The 19,147-nt window shown below is 35.1% G+C and overlaps 1 long non-coding RNA gene across 1 annotated transcript in view; it reads left to right on the top strand.

The window, feature by feature from the left end:
* The window catches only part of LOC100612368 (uncharacterized), a 564,878-nt gene that overhangs the window by 283,235 nt on the left and 262,496 nt on the right, over window positions 1–19,147 (top strand). The gene's annotated exons all lie outside the window — the stretch shown is intronic.

Here is a 19,147-nt window from a genome sequence, read left to right as displayed (position 1 = left end):
AACTCATTGGCATCAAGACTTGTCTACAAGCGTTGAAATGAGGATATAGCTTTACATAGATTAACAAAGTCTTATTAAAAGGTTACCATTTCTGTATTCAGACTACTTGTACATGTTTCTCTTTTCTTCTAAGGATTCAGAATATTTAATTCAAATCATTTATTCTCTTGCCGTAAACTCCAGACACAAGTCGAAACTTAGTTAGTTTCTCTTCTCAAACACTCCGATATTTTCCAGAAGTGATTCAGTTTAATTCAGTGAAATGATCTTTAGTTCAATTCTCAAAAGCAAGGGATGGTGTTCTAGTTAATAAACACTCACGAGAGGCTTTGCTGTAATTCTTGAATATCCTTATTTTTTAATATTAGGGAGCATCAAAGGCATTAAAATTATACTATCTTTTCGAAGCACTGTGTTGTTAATTAGTCGTTTTCATCATTTTGATCATCTTGTTGAGAAGTTGTTTCCACTGGTTGCTACTTTTTTTTTTTTTTTTTAAATGTTTTAGCATCTCTGTGTGCTTCGACATTTTTCCTAGTTTTTATCTCAATGAAACCTCCCTTTCTTGTATCTAGTGCACATGCATTGAGAGGAAAAGACGTGTTTTTAAAAATTGTCTTAAATTGCTCACATTTTTTAAAACACATATTTTCAATTTTGTGTTTTGAGTCTCAGGTGAAGAGTGTAAGAGAGACTGTAGAAAACATTACTTTTGGAGAAAGCTCCTATTTTGGTTCCACAGATTGAAAATCAGATTTTTCCAAGGATTTTGTAACATATGGAAATTGACATCCCCTGAAATTTGGAGACACCAAAATAGAAAGTAAGGCCAGATTTATTTTCACTTTTAGTAATCTGGCTCTATTACCTTGAATAAACTAGCCTTTAGAGAATTACTTAAACTCATTGTAGAAAATATGGAATATTTAGAAATATATAAATAAGAAAATAGAATATGAGACATTCTACAACCAGATATAATTACTGCTGTTGTTTTAATATATTTATTTCTGTATTTTATTAGTATGCCTATAATCTATATATTTTTTAAAAAACAGGCACTGATCAGTTTAGAGTCTTGCATTTTGCTTTTTCTCTTGCCATCACATTATGAGCATTTGTAGAATGAATAAACTAAAAGCCATTAAATATTCAATAGTACATTAAAAGGTTGTATATTATTCTTTATATGGACATGATATAATTAATTTTACTGCTCCATTATCATTAGGTAGGGACAAATTTTTTACTATTATTAGTAACCCATAACAGGACATTTCCACACACAAATAGTTTTTATTTCTAATTGTTTCCTTGCAACCATCAAAGACTTTTTGTGTTTCTCCTATCAATTTGGATCTTTTTCTATATCAAAGATATTAACTTTTATTGAGACAACTTTTCACTCATTAGTTAGAATGTTAGAAACATTAGTTTCATTTAGTTAGAAACATTAAATAGAATATTTTTCAAAATTTTCTTAGCTAGTCCTTATTCAATAAATGGAGTTTCTCCTCTGGGCTAGGGATACTAGGCAAGATAGACATGCTCTCTGCCCTCACCGTGTACACACCACAAGACTCGGGAGAGTCTTATATTTCTTCAATGGAACTCTAAAATCGCTTTGATGGTATAAGAAAAAATGCAAAGATTTTAATTGTAATAGCAGTAAACCCATGAAATGGAGAAGAATTGACATTCTTACAAAATTTGTTCTATGTCTGAGACATAAAAAATTTGTTCTATGTCTGAGACATAAAAGGTCTATTTATGTGTTCTTTTATGATTTTTCAGTGAAGAGCTGTAGTATTCATTTGTTCCTGCATGTTTTTATGTTTTTAATTACAATTCTTTTTATTTTTTCATTGCATGTTGAGAAATATCTTCCCCCCCATTCTGTTACTGTAGATATAGAAGAAAATTATTCATTTTTGTATATTTAGTTTATGTTTGGCCATTTTCTAGAGTTCTGTTTTTAGTTCCTCTATGAGACAGATAGACATAGTTTTGAAGCGCGGCTTTGGCACTACCAGTTCTGTGGAGTTGGGCAAATTACTCAAGTCTTGGTCTGTTTCTCAACTGAGCGTGAGGACAATACACTAACCTTAGGAGTTATTAAGATTTAATGAGCTACATATTAAATAGCTTAGCACAGTCCCTGGCACATAGTACTCATTTGATAAATGGTAGATCATTATTGCCATTTTCTTAAATTCTTTAAATCATTTACTTCTTTATTTCAATTTAGCCTAATGTCTTCCACTACAATGAACAGTTTTTCCTTTATAAACTTAAATACTACACCATTCAAAGAATAAATTTTGTTGTTGGCATTACTGTTGTTATTATTGTAACTACATGGCAGATTTTACCTATTATATTATGATTCTTTTGTTCCATTTAATTTTTTAATTCTAATTCTTCAGTATCTGATATTATGGTTGTGATGCCTGCTTTGTTTTTGTTGTGATTGTGTGATACTCCTTTTTAATCTCTTTGTCCTTTTGTGTTAGCTATGTTTCTATTAGCAGCATACATTCAAAATAATTTGCCCCAAACTTAAATCTTTTGTTTGCTTTTAAAAATAGTTCTATAGATTCACATTTATGTCATCGTTGATGTATTTGATATTACAGTAGTGCCCCCTTATCCGCAGGGCATACGTTCCAAGACCTCCAGTGGATGCCTGAAACTGCAGATAGTACCAAACCCTGTACATACCATGCTTTTTTGATTTGACTCATAGAAATGGCCTCTAAGTGACTAGTGGGTGGTGGTCTATACAGTGTGAATGTGCTGGACAAAGGGATGATTCAAGTTCTGAGCGGGATGGAGTCAGACAGCACAGGTTTCATCATGCTCTTCAGAGTGATGTACAATTTAGAACTTACGAATTGTTTATTTCTGAATGGCAGTCATGGATAACTGAAACTATGGAAAGCAACACTTCGGATAAGCGAGGACTATTGTATTTCTCACATTTGTTTAAAATGTTTCATACCTCCTGGTTTTGTCTTTTCTGTTGCTTTATGGATTTTTTCCTTCCTTTCTCCCCCTTTTTTCATTCCTTCTTTCCTGGCATCTTCTTCCCCTTCCCCATAGTTATTTATAAAGTATGCATTTGTTTTTAACACTAACAACTACCTTTACATTAAAATAACACTTCTTAAGCCTATATTTCACTAATTACCAACATGGAGAAAAAGCTGCTTTTGATTAGCCACTTTGTAGGATTGGAAATTACCTCTTTTTACTACTTTTTAAAAAAACGTACTTCACAGTTTGTGTTAATATAATCTGGGGTGTTACAGCCAGATAATAAAAGTTAAATAATGATTTTTTAAGTATTAGGCTTCTTCTTTTGCAAGAGCCATTATATAAAATATTAATTCATATTCATAATAATATTTTAACACCTTAGACACACCATCATTGTTATTATTTTTTATTTACCATCATTTATATTATAACAATACTTTGTTCTTTTCATTTGTAAAAATTTTGAGTATTCTCTGTTAACTTAAATATACCTTTGAGTAATTTTATTTCTAGAAAATGGTATATGGATAATATGCTTTCTGAGCTCTCGTGTATCAGAGACTATCTTTGTATTGCTTTTATAGATATCCCACAATTGTTTGCATATAGAATTCTCAAATTAATTCCACAAAATTGTTTAGCTATTATTTCATTATCACCCAGCATTGAATGCAGCTCAACAGAAGTATAAGACCAGCTTAATTTTTTCACTTTTTTGTAAGTAGCCCATATTTCTTTTTGATATAAATAGGATATTATTATGTTTTTACTTTCCTGCCACCCTTTTAAATGATTGTCCTTAGGTTGGCTTCCCATTCTCTGTTTCGTGTCTGCATTTGTCTTGTGACTCACAGTTTTTGTTGTTGTCCTTTATCTGTACCCTCTGCATGTGCACCTAGTATTGGCTTTTATGTCACTGACCGTATGTTTTCAGCACAATCTATGCATTAATTCTTTAATGCAGATTCATTTACAACAATAAAATTCTAGATCCCTCTCAAGCTTTTCTTTATTCTTTCAATTTCTTTATCACCTACACATACATCTCAACTCTTTTCAAACCAGTCTGTTTCCTGATAATTTTTATCATTCATCTCTTGCTTTTGAGGACAAGTTTTCTTAAATTTCATCAAGAACACTGAGATGATGCTTTCCTCTCTCCCTTTACGTAAGTAAACCGAGAACAAATGTACTCTGTTTTTATGTTGGAGAATCTCATGATAAACTGTTGTCATCTTTATTTGCTTATCTAAGAATGAGGTGTGTTTTATTCATGTCAGGCTTTGTGAATATACCATACTGGGTCAGTAGATTCTGTTTGGCACACCTTAATGTTTTCCTCGTTATTAGAATCTTCTATTTAAATCTTAAGCTGATGGCCAGATATCCAGTGGCATGTAGTCATCTATCTAGTAACATTCTTTTGAACTGGAGAGGGATTTTCTAATCTATTTTGGTCATCTCACTTTGAACAATTTGGATTTTCTCATTCCAGAACTAATAACGTAAAATACGTGATGTCCAAACCGTCTCCCTTCCAAGGCTCTTATTGATTCAGACATTTCTATCTCAGATTCAGTGTGTCACTACCCGTCCCACCCATACGTATGGTGCCTTTCTAAAATTATAACCTGTGAAAGAACATATAACAGTAGGGATTGATAAGGGTTGAGAATGGCGTGGTGCAACGATAATGGATTAGCTCTGGTTATTTAATAAAGCAGCTTCTACTCAGTTCCTGGTTCTGTGGTCAGCAGGGCCACCATGTTGCTGGGAAGGGGTACAGAGTAGAGGTGAGTGGGAATCTCCAACTTTCTTTTTTCCCTAACCTGACTGTCTTGTCTCAGGGCTTTATTCATTCTTTGATTACATGCTACTTCTCCTGGAGGAGGTCTGATTATCTATTAATTTATCTAGTTTCCACTACTATTGCAACTTATCTGTGTTCCCCCTGTGTTTCAAGAGTGTGAAGAGAAGGGTGAATCAGATGCCCCTGAGTAATCCCTATAATAATACAGAAGCATGGTATAATTCATAAAGAGAAGCACCTCACAGGCTGAAGATAAAACAGTGAGCAGGGAGTACATCTTCAGTAGAAAGCAGTTAACAGAGGATCAAACCCAAGCCTTCTCTGAGATCCAAGGGTGGGGGCTTCACCATCGTTCGTATGAGAATATTAGACACAATTATTGTGTTCATATTAGAGAATCTATAGAACTTATCATGCATAATGAATAAAAGAAATGTATAAGGGGAATTGTCGGGGAGCGTTAAGAAGCCAAGGTTCTGGGAGTTTGGGTCGGCCGATGATACTTAGAAGATCTTTGCAATTCCGTTTATTAACCTGCTTATTCCCTAAATCAAATAATCTGTTCATTGAGGTCTCAGCTGTGTGTTGAGAATAACATTTCAGGAAAACTGTCTTTAGACTCTCCAGTTTTGAGCATCCCGAGGGAGCCATTTTTAAAGATATCTCTCATTCATGCATGCAGCTTTTGAATTCACATTCTTCTTCCTGTTCAGAATAGAGCAGCTGCTTCTGCAACTGCAGGAGACTTTGCTACTTAGAGTGAGGTCTGTCACTATGATTTTATGGCAGACTGAATCTAATGTTGGTTGTTAGTTTCTGAAATAATTAAATATTGCCTGCTGTTGTACCTCTTCAATCTAGGGCTCCTTGTCAAAGCACAATTGGGGTCACTACTCTGAGACTCTTGCACTTCACTCCTTGGACTCCCTATTTGGTAGAAATCTAAAGGCACCTTAGTGTCTTCCAAGCTGGAGATGGGCCACACTTAAGTGGTGGAAAACATGGAGCCAAATCTTGAACCAGGAGGAAGATTTGGGAAGTGGTATATAGATAAGAGTTGGTAACCAGAACCAAAGAGTCAAGGGTTATTTCACTGCCAGTGTACCTGTCCTGCTCTACACAAGTGGCTCCCTGGACCTCAGAGGCTGAAGATCAAAGAATTGAAGGACACTAAGTTGATGGGCACTAAGAGCTAGAAGGACTGCTCAGTAGTCACCCAGAGAGCTGGATGGATGGCTGTGGAGACTCATAAACGAAATCTGGACAAGATAGGCAGTGTCTGACTATGACAGACCACTAAAATCTATGGTAAATAAAACTTATGGATGAATCGTTTTGAAAGTTCTGTATTTGACAGAAACACTTGCGTTGCAGTCAATAAGCTGATGATTAAAATAAGGTCTTTGTTCAGTAAGAGTGCTAGCTGAACACTTTATAGTTCCAAATGCCCTCCTATTTATTCTGAATTAGCTTGTTCACACTTTAATGGATAAAAATTTCCATTTTAGGTTTTTATATATGATTATGCATTGCAGTTAAAGCCTGTTTTTGGGAAAGGTTTTACGATGTGATTTTATTTGTTTGCTAGTAAAATTTATTACCGTAATACTTTTACCATCCTCGTTTAATCTTCAGACTTCTCTTTAAAAAAAGTCAATTCACCATTATGTTAGCTTCTCACATGAGGTGAGGGGGGTTCTAGTTTCACAGTGTGTACATTCTTATTGGCTTTGTCTTGAATATTTTATTCTGAGGACAGTGAAGTCAGTTTTTACAAGAATAAATCATTTAACCATATTAAGATTTGAAAGGGTTATAAATGGTTTATTTTCAGCCATTATTGTGAAAAGAGGAAAAGGGGGGAAACACTCCACGCTAACACTTAAACGTGTCAATTTTCAAAATAGTGCTGAGGAAAAGCTTCTCCTTTTTTTTCTTTTGAAACAACAGAGTTGGGTGAAGAAGTTATATCTGGTTTATTTCCTCTTGAGCTATTCTCTCCTAGTTATTTTAAATATGAATATACATTTCTGAAACAATAATTGTTATTTCTAGGGAGTATACTAAGAAATAAATACTCCTTGCATATGTATGAGAAGTCTAAAAATACTTCTTTTATATATATTTTACATATAAATTTCTCTGAATTTATTTATTTTAAAGTTTAAATTATTTTCGTGGATTCCAGAAATAAAGCTTATAGTTCATTTCCACTTTTTATAACACCTTATATTAAGACCCATTTAGTTTTTAGTATTTTTGTCCATGGATGTATCTTCATTCACATATGTATGTGAATTTCTTTGTTTTAACACTCAGAACGTGATAATTTAAGCCCTGTGTTGTCATTGAACTTTATATGGGTCGAATGTTTCCCACAGGACTAAACTGCTCCCAGGACTGCCACACAATGAGATAAAGACAATCTAGCAAAAATGGATCTGCCAGGAATTCGAGGCCAGCCTGGGCAACGTAGTAAGATCCTGTATATACAAAAAAAATTTTTTTTAAATGTGTTCATTACCATTGATTCTGGTCATTGATTTTGCAGAACAACTCAATTTAAATTTTCAGTGGTTTAGATTTCTTTTCTGAAGTAATTGATCAATCTGTTTATATCATAGAGTTGGTCTTGAAGAGAGAAGGAATAGTAGGTAATTTAACTAATGCTTAGTCTCTGAGCAAAGTACATTCTTACATCCCATGCAATGAAAGCCTTCTTTATGTTCCTAATAGATGCTGAATTTTTATTTTCATGTTGTTAATACACAGCAAGTATTTTAAACTGATGTTTGTATGATTGTGCTTGAAGATATAGTTCATATGAAAGGTGCTATAAAAATAAAATCAAATTCTATATATTACCACACATCCATATATACATACACAAATCATCAGCCCAAATTCATATTCCTCTAAAAATATTTGTAAATGTTACTCCAAAGACACATTTGGTAGATTCATTATTGAATCTTTATATAAAATTCATCTTCTATAAGCTGTTCAAAATCTTTAGAATTCTTCAACATGTCTTAATAATTGTGTTTGAGTAATGTTTTACATTTATAGGAGTTTTAAAAAGGCAGGTGCAATGTGACATATCAGAAGAAGCAAATTAAACTCTTGTAAAGCACAGCTGGAATGCTAAAAATGTGTATTTGTAATTTAAATATGTGACACCATCACACTGTAAAATCAGTTCATAATTAGAAAACATCTGTTTTTTCCAATATGATGCCTAATAGTATATTTAAATAATTTAGAATGCAATAAGAAAAAAAGTCAAGGAACAATAAGTGATTCATGGACATTTCTTTCCTTTTGTTTAATGCCCTGTAAGAGATCTTGGAGTAACCTATCATTTTGAAGCTACTTTTTGGATAGTGCCTAATCATCAATGTTGAAATGCATATGCCAAACATATGTGCTGTTATGACCTTATTGTGTCAGTCAAAAATAAATAAATAAAACCAGTCTGTGTAGGTTGTGGTGTTAAGAAGAATTTACACGCTGTTATTTCTCTCTCACCTCACTCTTTTTTTTTTTCAATCAAAAGACATTGAAGCAAATACAAGTTGATTATTTTCACAGGAAATTTATGAGAATGTATTGCAAATACAGGGGAGCTGTTGAGTTATATGAGTTCTGGAAATATACTTGAACCAGGTAAAATATTGAGCTAAAACTTATCAGAATCAATTCTAGTTTAGCTAATAAAGTTTGAACAAAACCACAATTTCTCAAATGAAGTTAACATGGTAGATTAGCCACACATCTGTCATCAGTGTTTGCATAGGAAGGTATTATATATGTGTGATGAAAACTCAAATGGGTATTTCTATTCTAACTGAAGTATGCACACTGAATGGTCTCTTGGTTTATTGGCAGTAAATCGTGTAACTTTTATTTTTTATTTATTTGTTTTTTTTAACCACAATCCAAGTAATTGTTTCAGATATGGACAAACCAAATGTGGCTGGAAAGTTCTGGTTTTGGTATTTCTGGCCTATGTCTGGAAAGGTTTGCAAATCCAAAAATAAATAAGTAATAACACAAATTAAAAAATAAAGTATTTGCACCAGCTAAGAAGCAGAATAAAAGCAGTCGGAAATACAGGTCGGGAGTACTGCTAAAGCTTAGTCACCAAGCTATGGTGAGTAAATTAAGTGCAGCAAGGACTGCCTGACAATGAACTTTGTTGAGCGAGAGGGGAGTATTATAATGTAGGGACTTACCTTTCTATTTTAAATGCAATTTTGTCCCTTTAATTCTTGGGGTGGGGGTGAAAACTCGCTTTTTTTGCAGGGTTAGAGTACACAAAGTTAATCTGCTACCATTTATATTCATCTACTTTGAATCGCCTTTTATCCACCTTTGCTGCTACAGCCCACCACTCGCCATTCATCAGTTTATGCATTGTGCGCCAGGGCAAATAATGACAGAATATCTAGCTAAAGAAGGGGTACTTAATCAGCAATCAAGATTCAATTTGTTTTAATTTTAGCAGGTGTTTGTGAGGTACATTGATGGGAGAGATAATATGTGCTGCTTTCATTAGCTCTCTTGTTTTTGTGCTTGAACATTTAAGAGCCAGATGTTCGGAGGTGAGCTGATCAGAATATTAAGTCTCCAGAGGTTGGTTTCCATAGTGTTTTACATTCCTTTCTTTATCTCCCTCGGTTCACCCTGAGCTCTGAGGTGCAAGTGCTGGCAATGACAGACTCCATCTCAACGTCCTGTTCAACTAAGGCTTTAAATTAGTGGCTAATTTTTGGTATGAAATACTTTAGTTTAATAATCTGTCATTAATTCTTGGACTCTGGGTCAGCCTCGTTTCTCATGTAAAACTCTTTCAGCTGATAATCTATTTTAGAAATTATTTGTGTAGCAGCTGGTATTTCATCAGGATATTTTCCTGAAGCAAAAACATGAGAATCACAAAAGCTACAAAGGTAATGACCCCATCATCTTGTTAAATCAATATCCAAACTTAATCAGCACTCTGTCATCACTAGTCAAAACACGACATGATGACATCATCATGGCATGAACAATAATAGGAGGGCCATTCAAAATTGGTAGCTTTGCTGAGCTTGAAAGTTATTACCTCTCACAAGGAAGTGTGAATATTTGTACATGAAATTATTTTCTAATGTAATATAAGATTACTAGGTTACAGTTTGCAATAAACCATTAATAGGACTTGGGGAAGATCTAATCAGTAGTTAGGCTTTGCTTTACAATTTTTAACTCAATTGTAACTGAATTTTGCTTTTATTTAATAGCTTTCCTAGTTACATTTTGATTAGCTGTATATATATTTTTTCTTCTTTTGGTTCTCCTAGCTATTAGGAGTGAATATCTGGGAACATGAATTCCCTTTCTGCTGAAACACAAACCTACCAATAAAGAGTTAATTAAATTGGCATTGGCAAGATGTTTTCTCCCACCATTAATTGTTCTCTGCTTACTTTGATGTTCAAGGATTGTACTGTTTTATAAGCATATTTTCTTAATTGTGTCACCTTGTACTATAAGTATGTCAGAGGGGAAACATTTGCAAGTGATTAGATATGGACCTATGTGTCACCAAATGTATGAGGTACATACCCTTATAGGATATAATTGTGATCTTTTAATATGCGGCCATTGACCCAGACTTGTTATTATCTATTATAGTTTATAATAATGTATCTCTTTATGATTAAATGATGATGCCCGGCAGAACACTATGATTAGCATTTCAGTTATTTATAGATTATGTCAGAGCAGTAATAAACATAAAATGCTGTTAATGTGTGGCTAATGAAATCTGGACATGAACAAGTTTATGAATTGATATAATTCATTTGAGTGTTCTAACTGAGCTGCTGGTTCTTGTCATAATTCAAAAGCTTAGCAGGGTTCACCGATTAGATGGTAGACTAATTTGCTACAAAAAGTCAATGGGCTTTCATCGTCTTGGGCCATCATGCCCAGCATGGCTGATTGCATAAGGACTATACAAAGTAATTCTCATAAGTATATTTATTATGCTTAATATGTTTGGTGAGGATAGGACAGAATCTACTATTACACAACATATGTAGAACAAAAATCACAGTGTTAATTAGATAGCCAAAAAGATATGTACAGCAAAATCATGAAAGGCTAGAGAATTATTTGATTATTACAGGAGGGAAAAACTGGGATGATTCAGGAGCAAATGCTGATGACAGCTGCAAAATGAGGGTGTCTCCTTTTTTTCTCTTGAGATATTCATTAAGTATATATTAAATTCTGTTTGACTAGTAATGACTGGAAGCTGCAAGTTGCATATTTCAGGTTGTTTGTACAAGCTCCATGTCTATAGCTAAGTTCAAGTCTCCAAGGAAGGCTGGCAGTTTGTGTTTCATTTTAATGATGCTAATATATTTGTTGGAAGGGTCTGTTTTTAGACCAAATGTGAAACCATACTTTTTTTTCAGGAAACAGAATCTGAAGATGTCTCTTCGTTTCTTAGAGATCAATCTTTATGGCTAGATAGAAGACCACTCAGCCTTAGCTTATGAAAAACAAGTTCTAGACTCTCAGCAGTGTTCGACCCCTTAGCATGGCACACTTGCACAGAACACTGCTAAATAGCCATATCTGATTCCTTTAAGAAATAAGTAGGTTTCAGATGTCATAGTGTAAAGAGAAATAAAGAGAAATGATGCACAGATTTTCCAGCTTCAGTTTGAATGTACAATAGCTGGTTTCTTCAGAGTTTCTGTTTGTCTAATTTATGTACTATTTCCATAATATCAAATCTTTCTTTTTATTAATTCATTAAAGGTCTATAGGGGGCAGAGCAAGGACAAAGGAGACAATGATTCAAGGTGGCAGATTTTGGGTCAAATTTATTATTGTTGTTGTTACTAAAACCAACACTACTCATGACAGCAGCTTTCCAACAGTAATGATCAATGATTACTTTCTAGCCATGAAGTAAGTTACCTCTGATGATATGAGCTGTCCCTGGGGATAGTCAAGTAGAGTCTGTATGATTAGATGAATGATAGAAATCCAGGATGGATCAGCATTTTCCAAAGTGTGTTTTATGGAATGTCAGTACCTTGAAATGCTCTATTTAAAAAAATTGTATTCAAGTTAGTATGGAACACACTACATAGTCCAACATGTGCTCCCACCACTCTAATAATCAGTCTAAAATTAATCTGATCTTTAAATCTATGCAACAGACAAGAAATAGTTACGGGACATAGTAGATATTCAAATTTTTTTTTTGTGGAGTGAAAATATTAATTATGACTTTCTGGAAGGTTCTTTATTGGCGATATTATAGCAGTTGTAATGTAAGCCGCAGCTTTTGCATATTAAATACAGTTGATTTCATTACTTTTCCTGCAGCTGTGGCATAAGGGTAAATTTGTTGTTGTTTTTTTCTTTTTAAAGAGGAAATAGGAAAACATCTCGGAGAATGGAATCTTTCACTCCTTGTTGGACAGTTTTTCTTTTAATAGTTAACATTCTCTCCTGAAACTGTACATTTCTGCAAAATCTGCTGGGGCAGATGCATAGGCCCTCTCAGAGTTCAATGAGCGTAGAGTGAAGGGCCTTTGTACCTGGAGGGGTGAGAGAGAAGAGAAAGATTAGTGAGTTCTGAAAATGGGAACAGGTTATGAAGACCCGATGCAGGGTGAGGAACATGGTACTGGCTGGGAGGCCACACTCTGCAACCTGGCTCTCCTGTTTTCTTTCATGGTATTCCTTCTGCTTAAAAGCCACTTGCTCTTCTTTTTTTTTCTCTTTCTTATGTAAGGAAATTATATTTTCCTTTAATACCAAGCACAAAACAAACATCACTGCCTTTGTGAAGATTTCCTAGGTTCTCCCTGACCCTTATTGTATTCCTATACTGTAACTGTTTATGTACCATTACTGCTTTACCAATCATATTGAATTGTAAGTATGTTTATCTCTCTATAAATATTTCTTGAGTTTATGAAGAGTAGGATCTGTGTCTTATTCCACTTTATATATGCTACAATGCCTAGGGAAAAAATGCCTAGTTCATATAATCTCCATGGTGGATGGGCCTGGAAGGAAAACAAGACCACAGGGAGGCCATTGGGCTAAGATGGTATCCTTGAAGCTGTGAGTCCCAATCTTCGAAGACTGGCCGTATAAAATGACCCAGAGTTTTATATATATATAATTTCAACTGGGAAGGCTTGTAAGCTTGAATTGGGAAAACAAACAAAAACAAATAACATGAAACACATAATTTCCCAGGGAACTGAGTTCCCTGTTTTAGGTCAAGAGGCCTCAAACATGAACTTTAAGGCCCAGTGTATCATCAGGAAGTGTAGTCCTGAGAAGTAAGTGTAAACCTGAGGAGAACTGGAGCTCATCCAGCATTGAGGTTTCTCCTTTATTTACCTGTGGCTTGAAGATTTTACTAATCCCTTAAAAAAGGAAATAATCACAATAGCAAAGACATGAAATCAACCCAAATGCCCATCAATGATAGACTGCATAAAGAAAATGTGGTAATATACACCGTAGAATACTATGCAACCATAAAAAGAACAGAATCATGTTCTTTGCAGGGGCACGGAAAGAGCTAGAAGCTGTTTTCCTCAGAAAACTAACACAGGAACAGAAAACCATACACTGCATGTTCTCACTTATAAGTGGGAGCTGAATGATGAGAACACATGGATACATGGTGGGGAACAATACACACTGGGGCTTGTTGGGGGTGGGGGTCGGTGGAGGGAGAGCATTGGGAAGAATAGCTAAGGGATTCTGGGTTTAATATGTAGGTGATCGGTTGATCTGTGTAGCAAACCACCATGGCACACGTTCACCTATGTAACATACCTGCACATGTACCCCGGAACTTAAAAGTTGAAGGAGAAAAAAAAAAGAAAAAAAACAAGGAGGTGATCAACAGAGAAATACACCTGAGAAGGATATACATTCATATATATATATATATGTGTGTGCGTTTGTGTGTGTGTATATATATGTAATAAACAATGTTTGTATCACCCCCAAATTCATATGTCAAAATCTCAATCCCAATCTGATGGTATTTGGAGGTGGGTATTTGGGAGGTGATTAGGTCATGAGGGTGGAACTCTCATGAATGAGACTAGTGCATTTATAAGAAGAGGCCAGGCTTGGCATGGTGGCTCACGCCTGTAATCCCAGCACTTTGGGAGGCCGAAGCAGGTGGATCATGAGGTCAGGAGATCAAGTCCATCCTGGTAACACGGCGAAACCAGGTCTCCACTAAAAATACAAAAAATTAGCTGGGCGTGGTGGCAGGCACCTGTAGTCTCCACTACTCGGGAAGTTGAGGCAGGAGAAATGCTTGAACCCGGGAGGCGGAGGTTGCAGTAAGCTGAGATTGCACCATTGCACTCCAGCCTGGGCGGCACAGCAAGATTCTGTCCCGCCCCTCCCCCCTCCCAAAAAAAGAAGAGGCCAAAGAGCTAGCAAGCTCTTTTTCTGTCAGGTGAGGACAAGCAAGAAGATGGGTGTATGTAAACCAAGTACTTGTTTACTCTGATCTTGGACTTTCAACCTATAGAACTGTGAGAAATAAATGTTCGTGTTTAAGCCACTCATTTTATGGCATTTTGTTAGAGCAGCCCAACCTAAGAATATATGTATGTGGATATGAGTGTGAATGTGTGTCTGTGGGTATGCGTGTGTGTATATTAAATAAAATGTTTATATACATGTATGTCTTTGTTTATTGCTTGATAAGACTATATAATATTCACCCATAGTGTTTCTCACTTATAAGTGGGAGCTTTATCATCAAATACAACTGAAAACTGCACCAGACTTATTTGGAAATGGAAGGCTGGACCTCATTCTTGTATGCATTGGTAGGGCATGCCTTCTGTATCATTTGGAATCCAGGTACTTACACTGATGGGGCCCCTTATGACATGGACTTCTCTTCACACAACATATTTCTTTAGAAGTAAATCTCATAATGCAAATATATTTGTATTTAAATTTAGATGTGCTTATGTTTTAATTTTTAAAAAGCTAATAGGGTAATAGTGTTTTGCTGTGCTAAATCAGTAAAGCTCAATTTGGGAAATTCCCTATTGCTATACCATGGAATTCAACCGGGCCTCAAAGGTAGTAATAAAGGATCATGAGCTATTTACAATATTTCTAAGAGCTTAATGGAAATTGTAGGTTTACCTGTGATAGAACTGCCTATGCTGACTTAGATGACAAGTTTCTTGCTTCTGGTTTTAATGACATCAACTTAATGTGGTACTGTTGATTTGCTCATAGTGTTCTAGACTGAAGACAGAAACAGCTATAGAGTCATGTATAGTGTCTTCTTACCTGACTCATTTGGGACTGAATGTTGTTCAAATTATTATAAACATAAATAAAATCAAGAGTCATAAAAATAATATCTATTGAAGCACTTTATTTAAACTTAAAACTCTGAGTGGGGGTCCAGTGATTGAGATTCTGTATAACTCTTTTTGTATAAAGTATACCAGTGATCTATTCTTTATGATGATCAATTTCAAATTCTTTAAAGTGAAGTGAAAACTTACAGGTGGATGCTCTGAAGAAATACGAAAGCAAAATCCTTCAGTTTTTTTATTTTTTATTTTTTTTAACAACTTTTCCTAATCAGTAGTGGCTTTTCCCAGAACTAAAACTTCAGCATTTATGTATGGTGGTGGTGGTGGCTTGGGGGTAGCTCAGGTTTACCTATTTTTCCCAAATAGGTAATGTAGTTTCATGAGACACAGTTAAGTCTTTCTTTTTGCGCTATGTTTCATTGTTTCGTGGACTTTTAAGAGAGCTTTTACACATACATGTATATACATACATATTTGCTTTACAAAATATTTAAAATTATCATGACTTAATACATGCCACTTGTATAGTTGATAGAGCCTTTGAAAAAAACAGGAGTTAATAAGATCTTTGAAAGAAGAAAGTAAAAAGTAATAATAATAATGAATCCCTTGACTCCAGAGACCTAGTTTTGAAAAAACGTTCTTGAAGTTTTTCAATTAGAAGTAGCTGACCAACAGGTTATGGTTCAGGTAGCTGGATGAGGACAAATTCTGCTTCAGTTTGTCAAATTCTGGTTAGAGAGATACTCTACATGCAGCTAATGTTATATAGGAAGTGTCTCCTCTGATTGGGGCAGGCAGGAATCTAGGTCCTACAAATTGTCTTAATATATGATCTTTTACAGTAGCATTTTGCATTTACAGAATAAAATACTTTCAACATTTTATCAGATTCTTCATAAAATTCTGTTTGTTTTTTTTCTCATAACACATGCTAGGAAGTTCCTGTCTGCCTCCTATGTCAGCTAAAATTTCATTTTACATCTAATCATAACTTCAGATTTGACGCCTTTACTAAAGGGTCTTAGTAGGTCTTTATTGAAGGCCTTTTCTGTATTCCAGATTTAGTCATTAAAATATTACAATTCTGCCCATTCCATTAGAGGAATATCCATTTACAATAAGTAGGGCCAAACAATGAGGTCTCAGTGGGCCGTGAGGCTGTTTGCCTGTTCTAATTCAGAGTCCTTTAACTATAAACTAAGCAATTTTGCTGTGATGTAACATGTAGGAGAATGTTAGTTACCAACTATTTATGAGTCCTCTGCATTTCCTAGCATCTGTACATATAGGTGTGTTTATGTGACTAATACTTACTGGTGGAACATGAGTAAAAGCGACATTTCACTCGCAATCCAGGGCAGTGCAAAGTGGGTGGGATTTCTATATTTTTGCTCTTCCTCTGTCTCCCTGCCTCTCTTCTTCCCTTTCCTTTTCCCTTTCTCTTTCTCTCTCTCCCTTTATATATTAGAAGTGAAGATCCTTAGAGGGAGAATTGCAAAATGGAAGTATCCTAAGTCCCTGAGTCCCTGAGCCACCCAGTGGAGGATTATCCAAAACACAAAGCCTGTGTGTGCATAGGTATACAGGTATGTGTGGAGGGGTTAAGCTGCTGAAATTTTAGGGTTTGTTACCACAGCATATATTAGCCTGTCCTGAATGATAGAATGGTTCACTGTAGCTTAATTCATTAAAGGAACCAGAAGAATTTTAGCTTAGTATGCTCTTTCCTATAACATGTTTTTGTAGTACAATACTACTAAAGTATACACTGATGAATCACATCCAAAAAATGAATAGCTATCTATTTTTGTTTCTGCAAAGACTTGCTGTGATTATACAGATAATCAAAGTAGAAATTAAAAATTGAGCCGTTGTGCAAAAACCAGCAGCAATAGTCTTGGCATCCTCTCCCTCTGCCTCTTCAGCTCATGACATTTATTTGGTGCTTAGTAGTTTCCAGGTATTGTCTAACAGTTTTACCTGGATAATCTAAATCAATCCTCACAGTAACCCTGTGAGACAGGTAGCATTATTTTTCTCATTCTACATATCAGGAAACTGAAGCCCAAAGAGGTAAATTGCCCAAGGTAACATTGCTGGTAAGTGAAGAGGGGGAGATATGAAACTCAGAGTATGCTGCCAGAACCTGTATGCTTAACCTGTATGTTTATATAAGGCAGAGTTTTTAAAAATGATACTCATAATTGTGGATTTGTAGGTTCATAAACATAGTGTGTAGCATGTAGCCAGTACTCCAAAAATATTGATTCATTTCTTGATGAAGGACTTCCAGAATCCAACTGTTTATGGTCTCTGTATTGGTAAGATTTAGGGCCATGAATAGCACCACCGTATTCAAGGCAAAGGAAATACCTCTTTTTGCAACTTACCTTCATTTGGCATGTTCTTCCTTGCTTAGAAATTCTGGTGGTCCCTTGAACCCAGAGACAGCGAATGTTCAGAGCTCCTATGAGAGTGGAAGATTATGTGTAGACTGAATTTGAAGAGCCATATACCACAGAAAAATGTTCAGCCTTTACTGTACAAATTATCTTAAAATATCCCATACTCATCTCCAGAGCTTGAGTGTGTTCCTTAGCCTTGTTTGCAGGTTCTGCTGATATAACTTCATTTCCTATTCTCTCTAGATCACAAACACTTTATAAAACAAAAGAGTTGCTATAAATGATGTCTAGGATGTGTTCTTTTGACTGCCAGGCAGATCATATAACTGTATCCACCACCCATCTTTATTACTCTTTCTATAGTTCCTTTTCCTATAATGGTAAAGAATGCTCAAACATTAGGGTTAGATAGACCTGGATTTGCATCCAATCTATACTATTTAATGGAAGTTTGTCTGTGGGAAACTTGTTACTAAATTCCTCCAAGCCCCATATCTCTCAACTGTAAAACAAGTATAATCACATTGACTTAGTAAAGCTTGGCCTGTAATAGATTCTCAATGAATGACAACTTCCTTCACCTGATAGCTTCTTTCCCTCTCTCTATATATGCCATATATCAAGGCCTGGCTTTAATTTCATCTCCACCTTGAAGTCTTCTCTGGTGAAGTCTACTTTATTTTTTTTTCACCACTTCTCAATTTGCTTTTGCACTTATTTTCCTGTGCTTACAAGTCATCCTTTATTATAACTGATATATGAGCTGACACCTAAAATCAAATCTTGTTTAGCCATTCTTTTGTTGATTTCGATTGTCCAGCTAGTATGCATATTGAGGGTAAGAAGGCCTTTTCTCCTGCATTTTCTATAGAGCTGGGCACACAATAGTTAGTCAATACATAGTTCTTTTAATCGATTGTCAACTTGTTTATCCTTGCTATAAACCAGCATGAGAAGAGGGGAGCAAGTCAATTTAACAACTACTTAATTATTTTCAATTAGATGCTGCATTGCGGAGAAATAGGGAACCCCCCAAATGAGAAAAAAGTTGTGATGCAGAAAAAAAATGAGTGCAAAATAACTACTGCCATGTAATTTGAGAAATAGAAACACAAGGCATCCAAAAGATGGGAAAAAAATACATCTGGTTTGGAAAATTAGAAAAAATGAATGATATTGTTTCTATTACAATGGACACTGTCAATTGCATTTTATCCATCTCGAGTTCAACTGCTTTATCATCAAATACAACTGAAAACTGCACCAGACTTATCTGGAAATGGAAGGCTGGACCTCATTCTTGTATGCATTGGTAGGGAATGCCTTCTGTATCATTTGGAATCCAGGTACTTACACTGATGGGGCCCCTTATGACATGGACTTCTCTTCACACAACATATTTCTTTAGAAGTAAATCTCATAATGCAAATATATTTGTATTTAAATTTAGATGTGCTTATGCTTTAATTTTTAAAAAGCTAACAGATGTGTAG

This window comes from Pan troglodytes, chromosome 12 (genome assembly GCF_028858775.2).
Source record: "Pan troglodytes isolate AG18354 chromosome 12, NHGRI_mPanTro3-v2.0_pri, whole genome shotgun sequence".
In the NCBI taxonomy this organism is placed as follows: Eukaryota; Metazoa; Chordata; class Mammalia; order Primates; family Hominidae; genus Pan; species Pan troglodytes.
This window is presented reverse-complemented; position numbering and strand designations above follow the sequence as displayed.